The sequence below is a fragment of the Varanus komodoensis genome, unplaced genomic scaffold (assembly GCF_004798865.1).
Source record: "Varanus komodoensis strain SLA01 unplaced genomic scaffold, ASM479886v1 scaffold86, whole genome shotgun sequence".
Taxonomy (NCBI): Eukaryota; Metazoa; Chordata; class Lepidosauria; order Squamata; family Varanidae; genus Varanus; species Varanus komodoensis.
Window position 1 is genome coordinate 1,439,847 of NW_025336554.1, and position 9,500 is coordinate 1,449,346.

The window sequence follows — 9,500 nt, forward strand, 5'->3', positions numbered from 1 at the left end:
GCCCTAAAGATCAGCTGTTCCATGTTGAGAGAAGAGCACTGAACTGGGGGGAGGAGTGCAGTGAGAATCAACTGGCAGTAGCAATGAGAGGAGGCAGCCCTGCTTCCCAATCTTTCAATATGGCTGGCAGGAGGAATGTCCCAAGTGCAGTGACCACAAAGTAGGCACATTTAACTTCCAGGGTTTCGGGAAATTTCTGCATCATGGGAAGGATCATTGTTGTAATCCAAAGATTGCCCTGCTTGGCATTGCTTAAACACCAAGAGTAGGCCAAACAGAGTTCAGTCCAAGGCCTGAGACTGACAGGTGCTCCACTTCTGTATTCAGAGAGTCAGGATTTCCTTTGATACCAAGATTTATGATATTGAATTCTTTCTTTTGGGTTGCCTGTCTTTTTATCAGATCAACACCATCTCTTTCCCTTTCCCTTCTAGATATGAACGATTGCAATCCATGCTCAGATACAAAGTACCCAAGCAAGAATCAGGATTTCTGTCTTCCGAAGACCACAACCTTCTTGTCCTGTGAAAAAGCTTTGGGGCTCACTTTAGCCCTCCTTGCTCTTGCCTTTTCTTTCATCACAGCTCTGGTGCTAGTCGTGTTCATGAAGAACCACAGGACTCCCATGGTCAAAGCCAACAACCAGAAGCTCACCTACACTCTGCTCAGCTCCCTCCTGCTCTGCTTCCTTTCTGCACTGCTTTTCATCGGTGAGCCTCAGAAGCTCACCTGCCCCCTCTGACAAACTGCCTTTGCTATCATCTTCTCAGTGGCTGCTTCTTCTGTACTGGCTAAAACCCTCTTGGTTGTTCTGGCTTTCATGGCTACTCAGCCAGGATCTGGGATGAAGAAGAGGTTGGGAAAGGAGAAGGCTGGTGTCATTGTTCTTTTCTGCTCCCTCATCCAAGCAGGCATCTGTAGTGTGTGGCTGGAAACCTCACCCCCTTTCCCAGATGTTGACATGTTCTCCATGGCTGAAGAAATCATACTGGAATGTAATGAGGGCTCAGTGATGATGTTTTACTGTGCCTTGGGCTACATGGGTCTTCTTGCAACCATCAGTTTCACGGTGGCCTTCCTGTCCAGGAAGCTGCCTGGCTGCTTCAACAAAGCCAAGTTCATCACTTTCAGCATGCTGGTCTTTTGCAGTGTGTGGCTCTCTTTTGTTCCTTCTTACCTCAGCACCAAAGGGAAAATCAAGGTGGCTGTGCAGATCTTCTCCATCTTAGCTTCCAGTGCAGGATTGCTGTGTTGCATCTTTCTCCCCACATGCTACATTATTCTGTTGAGGCCTGAGCTGAACAGCAGGGAACAGCTAATAAGAAGAAAATGCTGAAGAATGCCTGTGTGCTTCTTAAGTAACTATGAAGTTATATTGTATTATCTAACCCTAAAAAACTCAGTAGTGTTGTCCTCGGCAAAGATAAGCTGCTTATACATCCTTGTTGCTCATCCATTTTTTATCATCAGTGTTGGTCAAATTCTTCCCTTTTGCAATGGAAATTAACACCCTAAATGTACCTCTGCAGAAGTAATATTTCATGGATGTTGGTAATTTTAATGCCTTGTTATTGCTGTTTCTTCAGCAGGTATGCAAGACTCACATTGAGTGTGCCTTTCTTTTTCCTTTGCAATGGTTTATAGACCACCCTGGAGTTTAGGAAACTCCCCATGTCTTAGCATGCAATTCAAACCTGAACAGCAAGCTGAGCTAAAATACAAGACTCCCTGGGCAAAATCAATGAAGTGTTGCTAGTCTGGCCAAGGGTGTCTGGTTGCCCTGTATCTCCTCCTTTTATCTGCTCAGTCAATCAGGCCAAGAGGACACATATAGTGGTGTTAGCCTTGCACATATGCATTGCATACAGCCTGGATCCCTCCCTGCAACCTGACTAGTGAGAACTTCACCATTGAGGTTCAGTACTGAGCAGCACCTGAGCAGCAGGAAAGGAATATGGGCTTCCTCATGCTGAGCAACAAGATAGAAAGGACTACCTTGTCCTAGAAGATCAGTTTGATGTCACTCTTTCTCACCCTCTGCTGCTCAGTATCAGGATGACATAGCTGAGCAGTGGGGAAGGAAGAGCTACTTCACTTTAGGACTGGAAGCTTAGCAAGAAGTGGCCCATCCCTTCTTGACAGCTACTTCAGGTTCCCTGTGCCCTGTAGATGCTTGAGAGTGGAGTTGCCCATAAGCAATCCTCCCTGCTGCCATGGACAGGCATATGGAATAGAATAATGGCCACTTTCTGCATCTGTCATCCTGCTCTCCTCAATGCTCAACTATGATCCCTCCTGGGACGTTGGCTAGATGACTGATTGAGGATGGGAAAGGAGGAAATGCCTAAATCCCCCATTGTGCCAGCTTTACCCTGCCCCCCATAACTCTAAATCCAGGGTGCCAGCGACCATGCTATTTGCCAATGATGGAATCATTCACCTCATCCCGCAGATGATTTAAAGGCTACAAGGTTGGACAAGGTTCTTCTAAAAACAAGAGAAGTCAGTGGCCCAAAGTTATCATTAGTCATCCACAACAAACTATGCAGTCAACTCTGCATATCGTGCTCACCATCTTTTCATCTCTGCATGCCATTTTATCCTTCACTATACCTCAGTATAGTCTGTTGTCTCATTTAATTGCTATGGTGCTGCCATGGAGTGGCAATGTCCTGTTTCATGGGTGGAAGGAAAACCAGGAAAGTGCTGACACACCTCTTTACTCATTTCCTTTAGTGGCCTTTTCTTTTGCCAGCAAGAGGAAATCTTTGATTATTTTTATTTCTTTCACTCTTTTGGGTCAAGTATCTCTAGGTCTCCAATATCTCCAGTGGAGGTTGGGCATTACATGGATAGCAGGTAGCACATTCTATCACCACCTCAAAAAAGCAACCACTAGTTTCTAACAATAAAATTTCAAATTGATTGGAAAACAGCTCATTAAGAAGAGTTTTAAAATATAAATAAGTATTATTATTATTGTTATTATTATTATTATTACATTTTTATACTGCCCATAGCCAAAGCTCTCTAGGCAGTTGACAGCAATATTCATAGAATCATACACTCAAGTCACCCATCCCATTTCTGCCCAGGCCTGACCCTGCTTAGCTTCCAAGATTAGGCAGGATCAGGCATGCACACAAAGTCTCCACCTGCCACAAAAGATGCACACACTATGCGAGTCAAGGGGTAATAAAACAACCAGTTATAAACACATCCTTGTACCCTAAGTCAAAAGGGTCCTATTCTGCCCAGGTTCCTTTCCTAAGTGCCATCCTATTTTCCTGGGCCAAAATGTCTTCCTCTGCTCTTCATTTCCAGTGACTCTGACTTCTTTTTTATTCAGAAACTCAGGGCTTTTTTCCTTACTACCTACCCCTTCTCTCAGTTCTATGTGCAGATGGCTTAAATCAACCTTCCCCAACTTTGTGCCCTCCAGACATGGTCAGATGGCAACACCCAGAATGCCCAGTCAATGTCCCTGCTGGATGGGAATTTGGGGAGTTGCAGTCCAAAAGGCTACCAGCTTGGGGAATGTTGGCTTAAATGATGGTAGTGTTATAGAAGAAAAGAGGGTGATCTATGGGGCTTTGTCATTGTACTGAGGATGGTGGTTTTGCCACTGGCATGGTCCTGTTATGTAGTATGCCAGGCACACATTGTCAGATGCAATATCTGTGATTCACATGCTCTACCTCAAATGTACCATCAGTGAGGAGACTGCATTACTGGTGCTATAGCCATCCATGGTGCTCTCTTCCCTAGCTGAGCAGTCTTCAGTCATCCCACCACCAGACTTTTTTGTTCTTGTGTATGATTGGAACGGCTGCTTCTTTTTATTCCATTTCTCATTTCTTGGACATGTCCATTTCTAAAGCTGCTGCCTCAAAATAGTGTATTTTGCATCAACCATTCATGGTGGATGAAGCAACTAGTTATGATGGTTATGTGGAACCTCTAGTAGTAGCAGTGGTATTGCAGTTACTGTGGAATAGAACCTACGTAACGACTATGTGGTTTAGAAATGTATTCATAGAGGGGTCATCAACTACATGTGAGAAATCCACAGTGATGATATGAAGTAGTTCTCTCCCACTTGTTCTCCAGAATCATGTAGACATACAGACAGTTATCGGGTGGCTGAGGAAGGACACTTGCAATATTCAATGTAGGTAAGATGAATGAGTAACTTCTCATCCACAACTGCTTTTGTTTCTGGAGGCCCCTGATGACCTTGCATTTTGATGGAGCATTCAAGGCCTGCTTCCCTACCTATCTAATCAGGGTTATTTCTTCATCCCCACAATCATGGAATTAAGCAAGTCTGAAAGTCAAGAGGCTCAGTGCTTCACTTTAACTCTTGTGTAAGTACATACCTGTCCAGCTTGGGTCCATGGCATTTCAGGAGAACAGGGTTAAACATTTTGCCTGACACCAGCTTTTCCTTGGAAAGTTCATGTGCACACCCAGGTCTGAGGAAGGAGGGGGGGGAGGATCTAAAGTGGGTAAATGTATCTTTATTTTAACTCTTCCCTCCCCCCCTCATTGTGACAGATGAAATGTCAAAGAAACCAGATATGGGGAAAGTTTAATCCTCTAGCAGTGGACCTGATACTAATCAAGATGACATGCATTTAGACCAGAATATGTGTGCAGCAGTGAATCTTCACACCTCCAGCATTGTTCAATTTCACAGTTGTGGAACTGGAGAAGCTACAGTGGCAAAAAAGTGGTGATGAGTTTCAGCCAAGGGAGGAAAGCAGGATAGAACAGCAATTCCCCTAACATAACCTGATAATGCCATTTGCACTTTTAAGATGGAATTCCAAAGATCGGTGACCTCAGGAACTCTCAGCTTGGTTGAGGTCAGTGTGAAAAACTAAACTTCAGAATATGTGACAAAGTATCCATAATTCTCTAGCAATTCCACAGGGAATCACATTTTTGACTTATTAATTGACTTCCTGTTGGATTAGCAAAAGGATGTTCCTTGGTAATGCTCATCCAAGCCCCAGTGCAATTTCACTAGGAAAGGAAAAACTAATAGCCACAAGGAAAAACTAATAGCAAGCTATCTCCAACTGAAAATCTATGCTCACCTGTGACTGTTTTTTAATTAAAATGACTGTAATTAACTCTGCTGCTCTTCAAAACCTCTGTGGGATTTCAGTGACCACTTGTGAATCCAACTGAGAAGACTGTGGAGGATGGTGAAATACATATCCATCAGTGTTAACTCTTAGGGAGAAGGACAAGCAACAGATGAGGATACATCATTTTGGTCTTGGTTACTGCATGGTCCAGCTCATGCAAGCCATAGTACAGTCAAATGAGACAGTTTCAATCATGTAAAGACTAAGAATGCTACGATCTATGTAAGGAACATCTTTGTTTGCACTGAGAATGATGATTTTGGTGGTCTTGCTGGTGCTGTTTCCTCACCGGGTATGCAGGGCTGGCATTGTAAAATGCAAGGTCTGCCACCCACATTCCCTGCTTCACTCGTATCATCAGCCAGGAAACCTCATGATTGGTAGCATTGTGACTCATGCCACTATCATCCACAATTCTGAAATGCTCTTCACTTAAGAGCCCCTGCCACCAGCTGTGGAACAACTTATGTAAGGAATTAGCCATTGTTTGTTTTATTAGTGCTGTCTTCATTGTTCTTATTGCTTTAATTATTATTCATTTTCTCTCAGTTAAAGAGCTCTGTAGTTAGAACAGCTGGTGTATGAACTGAGCATGAAGAAATATAAAGCAGCTTTAGGAATGCCGAAAAATTAGGGTTCTTTTTACCCATATGTCTTAAACTTAGTTATTTGCTACAGGAGGTTTCATGAGTGCAACTTTTAAATATTTGAAATTTCCTGATTTTGAAGTTGGTTTTGCTCTCTTTATGGATTGGCACCAGTCTCCCAGACCAGAGACAGCACTTTTTTCCTAGTCTAGCCATCTTTAATTGGTGATGCCAAGGACTGAATCTAGAATGTCTACCACTGCTTAGGGCTCAGATAACCCCCCCCCCCCCAGCTTTATAACTGTAGTCCCTTTGAGAAATACTTGGTGGAAGTTTGGAGTCCAAAGCCTCCTTCTCATTACAGCCATTTAAGGAATTACCATGGTTCCATGTGAATATTTTCACATGTCTATTCTAGCTGCATGCTAGGACTCTCCTATCTTATCCTTTGAAAACCACTTTTTATACTATCTCTCTTCTTTAATCCTCTCAGACACCATTCCTACTGCCATTTTTGTGTATAGGGAATGTTGTGTTCTGAATGCATACACACATATTGATTCTCCTTGCTATTCTTGTGCATGCCACTTCAGACTTAAGTGTTTGTGTGTGCGTGTTCAACTGTGTAGGCTGTTGAATAGTGTGGCAGGGCTCTCCAAGTGGCTAACAGCATTAATACTAAAATACAGGTTAACATTGCAATTATTACAATTACAATTGTAATACAAAGGGGAGAGGGGGGAAAACTTGCTTCTAGTGGAGAGAGTTCTTATAATCAGGTGGTCCTGAAGTATCTGTGAAAGAGGATAGTTTTTGCTTGGCACCAAAATGGAAGTGGTGATGGTGCCAGGTGGACCTCTTTAGGAAACCCTTTACGGGGTGGGGTGGCACCACCAAGAAGGCCCTTCTAATTGCCATCCTTTTCACTTAAACAATGGCTCTATCAGGTGGACAAGACAGAATGTCAATACTTTGATTTGGTGAATATTCTTCTGATGCAGAATGTTTCTTTCAGTATAGTGCCTAAGAACTACCAGCACATCCTGGCCTTGATATTTGGCATAAAGGAGATAAATGAAAACCTTCAGATACTACCCAATCTCACTCTGGGTTTCAACATTTATGACAGCTATACAAATGCAGATCGGACCTATCACACCACAATGCTACTTTTATCCACACAGGAGAGATTGGTCCCCAACTATGTGTGTGACATGCAGAATAATCCTGTAGCAGTCATCGGGGGACTCGACTCCCAAATCTCCCTCCATGTGGCAACCCTCTTGGATATTTATAAGACTCGACAGGTAGGATACTAATCTGTGTAAGTTCAGGATGGAATGGAATATCAGAATGTAACTGACACTTCTTTTGTCCTTTCAGATTTTTTGCTGTGTGTTTCAAATAAAGAAATGATTGTTATGGAAATAATCCAATGGGCCTTATTTTTCTGTATTTTGGATATTTCCAGGTTAAGAAGAGTACTCTTTATGTTTTAGCCTTCTCTTCAAGTAGACAGATCCAGAACTGTTCCGATGTTAGACTGCTTTACATCTACCACTCTGTCTCTCTGTTTCTTTCTCTTATGTGCACATATATGCAGTTCCAGGAGATACTTGAAAGTGACAGCAGTAATAGTACTGTAAGAAAATGGAGAATCCTTTGATGCCCCTCTACTCTGACACAGTTACAGTGCCATGGCTCCTTATTCCATATTGGACTCTTTGAGAAATTTTCCCAAACATAGGTTGTACTAACTCTTTCAGGCTCACTAAATTGATATTGTACAACTGTTATTTCAACTACTGCCATGTATACTGTTGCATAGAAACAATAAAAGTTGATTAAGAATGTTGATATAAATCATGGAACATGGAAAATTGCTGTATGGATGTCACTTATTCTCTCTCTCTCTCTCTCCTCAGTTTATATATGGCGCTGCTCCAATAATGAATGAAAAAACCCCAGGTCTTCCCTTCTACCAGATGGTCCCCCAGGAATCCTTTCAATATAGGGGGATTCTCTCTCTTCTTCTGCACTTTCGGTGGACATGGATTGGAATGCTCATTATGGATGATGAGAATGGAGAAAAGTTTGTGCAAAATGTGTTTCCAGAGTTTTCCCAGAATCATGTGTGTGTTGCCTTCATAGAAAAAATTCCCACATTCAAATTATTCACTGAATTTTCTGATATATCCCAACTTTGGGCAAATAGGTATAATCAGATCATGGGCAGCAAAGCTAATGCAGTGGTGGTTTATGGAGATTCTTACTCCCTGGTCCTTTTGAGATGGTTGCCATATGTTTCAAGTATAGAAAAAGTGACAGCTAAACTAAGAGGTGTAGTATGGATAATGACTGCCCAGATGGAGCTCACTTCATTAGCCTATCAATGGAAGTGGGATGCAAGCATATTTGATGGTGCTCTGTCCATAACAATTCATTCCAGTGATCTACCCAGGTTCAAAGCATTTCCTCAGAGAAGAAGGCCTTCTGGTGTGGAAGCAGATGGATATATCAGGGGTTTCTGGCAACATGCATTTAACTGTGTATTCCCAGATCAGGTTCCAGAAACAGAGGAGGAGACTCTTTGTACAGGAGATGAGAAGCTGGAGAGCCTTCCAGGGTCCCTCTTTGAAATGAGCATGACTGGGTACAGCTACAGTATTTACAATGCTATCTATGCTGTGGCCTCGACAATATTGCAGAGACCACACAAAGTTCAGATTAAGGCAGATCCAGCTTTTATTGGAGCAGGAGAATAGTTCTATTTTATTAATCTGTATCTGTATTGGGAGGGAAACCTTAGGGGAACACCATCCCCTATAATCCCACTTGTAATATTAAGAATGAGACAGAAAAAAGACTGCCCTCTTTATAAAAGTTTAAAGTTTAACAAAACAAAAACTACCATATGCACAGCCTAAGATTGAACATGGTTTAAATAGTAGGTGGTACATTCATTTAACTCGGTCTGACAAGCATTCCAGGGAAAAATCGTATCAGCTATGCATGCCATTTTCCTATTGTCAAAGAAGTCATTCTGGTTAAGGATCTACTCTTTGTTTTAGTCTTCATCAAAATACATGCCACAAAGCACATAAATATATCCATTCATGACATGTATCCAAGATTTTTGGGGGTAGGACAGGAAATTGATCCCACAGCAGGAGAGGAGAATGAAATTCCCCTCTATACACGGCTGTTAATGCATTTCCAGGAATTTAGTGTGAGTGGAAAGACAGAGGTAGGGAAAATATTGCAAAGCAAATGGCTGCACAAGAAAGATTAAGCTTCCTACACTGTGGCCCCAAACCAAATCAGGGTGGTGCACTCTGAGTGCAGAGCAAACCAAAAATTCCAGTGGGCTTCACAATGAATGCTGTGTTTAGCCTTTAGTTCCATTCTGATGAAACTTTCCCAATTCATTCATACAACTAATACAAGTATTATGCCCCACATCAAGTGTGAAAAACAACACTTGTTTTCAACTTCATCATATGTGATGTCAAATTGCTATCTTCTCCTTTAATTGTCTAAAGCACAGTTATGTTGCAGCCCAACTTCCCTGCAGATTTCTTACTAACAAAGCGACTCCATTAGGCTCTGAAGGACAGTGGCAATATATACAAGGATTTTCAATCATGAGGATAAGTAAGGATGGTCAGTGTTCTGAAGAAGCCTACATTTGTTATCTCAGTGCTCTGAATGGGAACAAGAGGATTTCCATGAAGAGCATTTTTTTCCCCTTCTACTC